This window comes from Phocoena sinus, chromosome 8 (genome assembly GCF_008692025.1).
Source record: "Phocoena sinus isolate mPhoSin1 chromosome 8, mPhoSin1.pri, whole genome shotgun sequence".
NCBI lineage: Eukaryota > Metazoa > Chordata > Mammalia > Artiodactyla > Phocoenidae > Phocoena > Phocoena sinus.
In genome coordinates, this window is record NC_045770.1 from 98,988,903 (window position 1) to 98,995,999 (window position 7,097).

Below are 7,097 nucleotides of genomic sequence, written 5' to 3' on the forward strand. Positions count from 1 at the left end.
ACAAAGGGTGATTCTACCAGAAACATCCCGGGAGAAGCAAAAGTGGGTGTTCTCAAGGACAGAGTGGGTTGCGGCCATCAGCCAGGAGCACTGTGGTGTGTGTGGCGTCTGCAGTGATGGAATATGTCACAAGATCTGGCTCTGCCACTTTCTGGATGTGAGACCACTTCCCCTCCCTGGGCCTCAACTTCCTTGTCTTAAACACGCAACGATGGTCTCTTTTATTCCTATGTACCAATAACTCCAGATCTTAATCAACATTGTCAGCATGAAAAATTGGTTAAAAAATGGATGATTTGGTAATTACTTAGCTTCCTGAAGTAGGTTAAAATTTGTGGCAATGCTTTCTCGGCATTATTCATTTTCCTACTGAAATGCCAGTTGAAGCATTTATGGGCTCATATTATTGAGGGTTTTTTTCCCCTATTCTTTTAACGTTTTACATTTCTACTCTATTTTTCAACTTCTTGAGGCTGGGAGTTTGTCTCTTGTGCACTGTACAGTCCCTGGAGGAGTGTCTTTCACATGCTAGATATATCAGTTATCTTTTTTTACAGAGACCAACTCAGGCTAATATAAAGGAGAAAACGGGGGTGATTGAAAGAATATCAAGACATTCACAGAATCAAAGGGAAACTGGATCAAAGGTAGGAACCAAGGGCATTTCAGACGCTAAGGAACAGAAGTCTGCAGCCAAGAAGCCATGTCCTGGCTCGAACGGCCCAATGAGAATCCCACAAATGGGGCAAACGCCTCCAAGCCTACATGCTGCCCTTGTATCACTTGCTTCAGATTTAAATGGGGGGAAATGAGAACTTGTTATTGAGCTTAGGACTCATGCTTGCCTCTCTATATCTCTGTGCATTACCATTCAGGGTTCTTTCTCTAGGGGGGCAGGGAAGGAAAGACTCTCCTTGCCTCAGTTTCCATAAACTTGGGTGGGCACAGGGAATTCTTCCTCCATCAACCCAATAATTAAGAGATCATTCTCCAAGAAAGTCAGAACGTTTTTAAGAAGGAAAGTGGATTCTGGATACATCAAAAAAAAAAAAAATGACCAATTTCTGTTCCAACAGGTGCTGGAATAACTTTTTAGGTGGATATGTGCTCGCACATAAAATGCTGAACAATTTGCCTAAAGCAAACAAAAGCTTTGTTTTAACACAGATGCCTAAGCAAACCTGTTTTGAATGTTTTCCTACAGTAGTTGGGATTTTGCCTTTAGCTCTGACATTGCACAATATTTAAACTTTCTTTAGTGGAGTCAGAATCTATAGTACAAACTTGAAAATCTTAATCTGAAAGAGAATAGCCTCTACAGTTGGGCACCAACTTACAGCATTCCAAACTTATTTTCTATTATTTCTCTTCATGAATATTACATTCCAGACAAACAGAATACTGTTTGCTGAATACATCTGCATACCATCCTTCCCATTTCACTATATCTCTCTCTTGTCCAGAACAAATGTTATGTTCTTCAAGTCCCCACTCTGGGATCTATCCTTCTTTTATTCTACCACAGCACTTTTTTTTTAAACATCTTTTTTGGAGTATAATTGCTTTACAATAGTGTGTTACTTTCTGCTTTATAACAAAGTGAATCAGTTATACATACACATATGTTCCCATATCTCTTCCCTCTTGCGTCTCCCTCCCTCTCACCCTCCCTATCCCACCTCTCTAGGTGGTCACAAACCACGGAGCTGATCTCCCTGTGCTACGTAGCAGCTTCCCACTAGCTTTCTATTTTACATTTGGTAGTGTATATATATCCATGCCAGTCTCTCACTTTGTCCCAGCTTACCCTTCCCCCCCCCGTGTCCTCAAGTCCATTCTCTAGTAGGTCTTCATCTTTATTCCCGTCCTGCCCCTAGGTTCTTCGTAACATTTTTTTTTTTTGGATTCCATATAGTCAGAAAGAGAAAAACAAATACCATAGTGTTTTATGTGTATCTCTTGTAGTTGTTTGTAATTTTCCACATAGAATTAAAGTTACTTATATGTAGATATTGTCCTCACTTTAGTTTATACTATAAACTTCTTGAATATAGGAGCTCTGTTTGATATATCTTTTTTAAACATTTCTATTGTGAAATATATCTTATACAGAAAAGTACATAACAGAAATGTACATGAACGCTTTGATTTTAGGAGCTATGTTTGACTTACCTTTTTTAACATTTTTACTGTGAGACAGGCATGTATATTTTTAAGTGCATAAAACATCTAGTTTTAGTTTAATAATAGCAAACTCCAATATATCCACCACCTAAGTCAAGAATAGAGCAGCAGCCTCTGTACATCCACTCCCATACATTTGTATCTATTTGTGGTGTGCTTTCTTTTTACATAACAATAGAAAAATGGCTGAAAGATTTGAAAAAAAAAGAAACACGTGTGTTTAGTTTCATCAGTAATCAAGGAAATGCAAATTAAGACAACAATAAGAAAACACTGACCTCTCTCCAAACTGGCATAATTTAAAACCCCAGTTATACCAAGTATTGGCAGTGGGAATTCACACACTGTTGATGGGAGTATAAATTGGCACAATCACTTTGGAAAATAACACATTTTATTCAGTAAAGTTGAAACTGTATATAGGCTATGATTCAGCAATTACACTTTAAAATAGATACACTCTAGAGAACTGAAGGCATATGTGCCCTGACATACATGACAAAAATGTTCACATCAGCCTTGTTCATCTTTACCCCAAAGCAGAGATAAACCAAATTAACATGAACAATAGACTGGAAAATTAAATTTTGTATTTTTCTATTGGGTTGTCTGACTTTTCCCACTGATCTGTAGAAAGTTTAAAACAAAAGCATTTCATACAAACACACGCACACTAACTTTTTGCTGATTAAATACACTACAGCAATCTTATCCATCCCCGCCCCCCTCAACTAACACACACACATACCTTGCTTGTGAAATAATCACAGACCAACCACTGAGAAATCCCATGTTATGAATAGGAGGTAGGACTCTAGGGCTTGGATCTGCATAGCTGAGTGGTGGTATCCTACAGAAGTCTCTCTGTAAAAGCATGATTTCTTCTAGAAACAATAAATGCTGGAGAGGGTGTGGAGAATGGGAACACTCTTACACTGCTGATGGGAATGTGAATTGGTACAGCCACTATGGAGAACAGTATGGAGGTTCCTTAAAAAACTACAAATAGGGCTTCCCTGGTGGCGCAGTGGTTGAGAGTCCGCCTGCCGATGCAGGGAACGCGGGTTTGTGCCCCGGTCCGGGAGGATCCCACATGCCGCGGAGCGGCTGGGCCCGTGACCCATGGCCGCTGGGCCTGCGCGTCCGGAGCCTGTGCTCCGCAACGGGAGAGGCCGCAACAGTGAGAGGCCCGCGTACCAAAAAAAAAAAAAAAAAAAAAAAACTACAAATAGAACTACCATATGACCCAGCAATCCCACTACTGGGCATATACCCTGAGAAAACCATAATTCAAAAAGAGTCATGTACCAAAATGTTCATTGCAGCTCTATTTACAATAGCCCGGAGATGGAAACAACCTAAGTGGCCATGATCAAATGAATGGATAAAGAAGATGTGGCACATATATACAATGGAATATTACTCAGCCTTAAAAAGAAACGAAATTGAGCTATTTGTAATGAGGTGGATAGACCTAGAGTCTGTCATACAGAGTGAAGTAAGTCAGAAAGAGAGAGACAAATACCGTATGCTAACACATATATATGGAATTTAAGGAAAAAAATGTCATGAAGAACCTAGGGGCAAGACGGGAATAAAGACACAGACCTACGAGAGAATGGACCTGAGGATATGGGGAGGGGGAAGGGTAAGCTGTGACAAAGCGAGAGAGAGGCATGGACATATATACACTACCAAACGTAAAATAGATAGCTAGTGGGAAGCAGCTGCATTGCACAGGGAGATCAGCTCGGTGCTTTGTGACCGCCTGGAGGGGTGGGATAGGGAGGGTGGGAGGGAGGGAGACGCAAGAGGGAAGAGATATGGGAACATATGTATATGTATAACTGATTCACTTTGTTATAAAGCAGAAACTAACACACCATTGTAAAGCAATTATATTCTAATAAAGATGTAAAAAAAAAAAAAAAGCATGATTTCTCTGTGGGGACACAGTTGTTCCCATAAGCCCAGGCTCTTCACTTTGATGGGAAGGAGTCTTAATTGACTAGAAGTAATGGACTGAGGAGTTGGTGATTTACCTACTTCTAATCTGAATAGTTTATTTTCTTACACGTTCCTGCCAACAGAAGATCCTGCCATATGCAATGCCATCTCCATACCTGAGTTCAGATGGGTCCCTATAGGTCAGGAACTCCCCCATTCAGCTCTGCTTATAATAGAATTACCAGCAGCAATAATGTCCTTAGAACAAGGGTGGCAATTTTTAATATCTCATTTGACCCTCATAACACCCTTGAGGAAGGCATGGCTGGTGCTTTTTTCTTCACTTTGATGAGGAGGAACTTGGCTCAAAGCTAAGTGGCTTGTGCCAATCTCAGAACCAGTAAGTGGTAGAGTTTTGACTAGAATCCAAGTCTCCTGCCTTGAAATTCTGGACTCTCTGTATCATCTCTTCAGATTCTGGCTCAAGGTCCACCTCCCCCAGGGAGCTTTTTCCACCCACAGGATTCTTTCTCATCCCTGAAGAGTTCTAAATATTATTTTCTATACTACTCACTTGGACAATAACCACAAATGCCTTGAGTAGTCATCTATCTTGAAGTATGTGCCTTGTTCCACTGCACTATTTGCAAGCTTCTCCTGAAGCAGGAACAATGTAGTCTATTACTGGTCCCTTCACAGACCTCACACCACGCCTTTCCTGCAGCTTGTGCCCAGTAAGGATTGGCTGGGGCTTGGCTATCCCCGTGGGATGCAGCATTCAAAGAGCCAATTCCAACTATCAAGACTGATGTGCCCTGATCGATGCATATTTCATAGAATATAGGAAAAATTCCTGCCAACAAAGTTGTTGAACACTGAGTCATGAATCTCAAAGTGCATTACATCGGTCACCATATATGCAGGAGGATTTGCTTTGTTGAAGTAGAAATTATATTTCTATAATTATATTTCCTCATATTCTTAAATGTGTCTGTATTCTGCAGTATGCCTTTCCACACAGCAGGGACATATCATGAAAGACTGTCTTTAAATGATTTATACATCAAATGAGTCATCTATTGAAATTTACTGAAATACAAGGCTACTTTTTTTTCTCAGAGAATTGGGCAGGAAAGCAAGACTTAGGTTCAAATCTGGGCTCCTCTTGCTACTGCTAGGCAAGTAAGATTTTCAAAGAGTTGGTTTCTTCAACTGCAAAACTGGAGCACAAAGATCTGTCTCCCAGTGAACAAATGAAAGTAAAAATGTCTTTTGATACAGCAAGAACTTTATAGAAAGTAAAGGATGAAGAAGAGTCAAGGAAGATTTGGCTCGTGGGAGGTTAAGCAAGGGTTAATCAGGGTTTTCAATTGTAAAATGAGAGAACTGGTATAGGTTATTTTTAAAGACTCTTTCTTGGCTAAAGCGTCTATGACTCTGTAATGTTGGCTTCAATCGTCCAGGACTCTTAATATTTTAATTTTTCTTTCCATATACATAAATGCTAAACAAATTATTTCATGCATGAAGGGAGACTCCTATTTAAAATAATTCAATCATGAACCCTTTTTCAAAAGGATAATCTACCCTGATGTAAATAATTGTCCTTATATATGTGTTTTCACATTCTGTTTTTGGACGTTTCAGGAAGGAAGTCTTCCCATGCCTTTACTGTGCTAACTTGAGCTAACTTGAGGGTGGGTGTTGTTAAAAACCAAATGAGCATTTTGTCTCCATTTGAGAGATTTCCCATGTGGACGTGAAAAGTTCCCCATGGTAATTTGTATTCTGTAAGTTGATGTCTTACTGGCAACAAGACATCTCCTTCTGAGCAGCTTATGTAAATGAATACTCACGTGATGTCAGATTGAAATGTGTCTGCTGTAGGACTGGGAGGTTGGAGGACAGGAAATTAAACAATGAATGGACATAAAGGCTTGGACGTGGATGGGGTGGACAGAGTGGAGGAGCTCAGGAGCCGAAAGTGGGAAGTACAAGAACAGAGAAGTGAGAGCTATTGCAGGACTCTCAGCTGTATAAAGCATGCATGCATTATGACGGGCATGTTTGCATACTTTATTTCATGGTATCTTCACAGTTTATCCTGTATGTTGGGTTCAAAGAGATCAAATGACTTTCTCAAGGTCACACAACTGATAAGAAGGGTAAGAATCTTCACCCAGCTCTTGATACTAGAACTAGGACCTTCATACCCATTTGCAGTCAGATGCTAGTTTGAGATGACTTCAATAGAAAACGTAATATGTAGTCATTAGGCCTTTAACTCTTAGAAGATCCACATACTTTTCTGCCTAAACTGGGATATAGAGGCAGAAAGAAACATGCCCAGAAACACACCTTACTAGGTACTGTAACAGTTTTAATATAAAAACTATAGACTTTAATTTTTCATAGGGATCTAACTGCTTAGTGGTGAGGGAAGTTCTTGCTTGGGCTGAAGATGGAAAGAGGTTGAGGAAAAAAGGAAGAAAAAGAGGAAGAGGAGAAGGGAAAAGAGGAGGAGGAAGAAGAGGAAGAGGAGTTAATGATATCTATCAAGTAGGAAAAGAAGCTGAGCTCTGAGTGGAACACACTCAATGCTCGGACAGATGCTTCCCAGACTCATCTCCAAATCTGGGTACCTTGAGCTCTGTAACTTGTATAAGTCACGAGAAGGACTCCTTGGTGAAGTGGATCCTGGCCATTCAAGGGTGTTCTTCTGTATGTTACTGGAAAATCCTCACTGCTAAGGCAGGGAGGTGGGAGGATGGATGAGGCAAGTCTAGGTTGTCAAGGCCTTGGATCCAGAAGAAGCTCCCAATCCCTTTAGGTGATGGTGACCATACGCTTGAGAAAGTTTTTCCTACGGGTCAGCCTAATGTCCCTCTTTGCTTCTCTCTCCACAAGACCCATGATCAACCCTCTCCAGACCAAGGCTGCCCTGTGCGTAATGGAGTTTGATCATC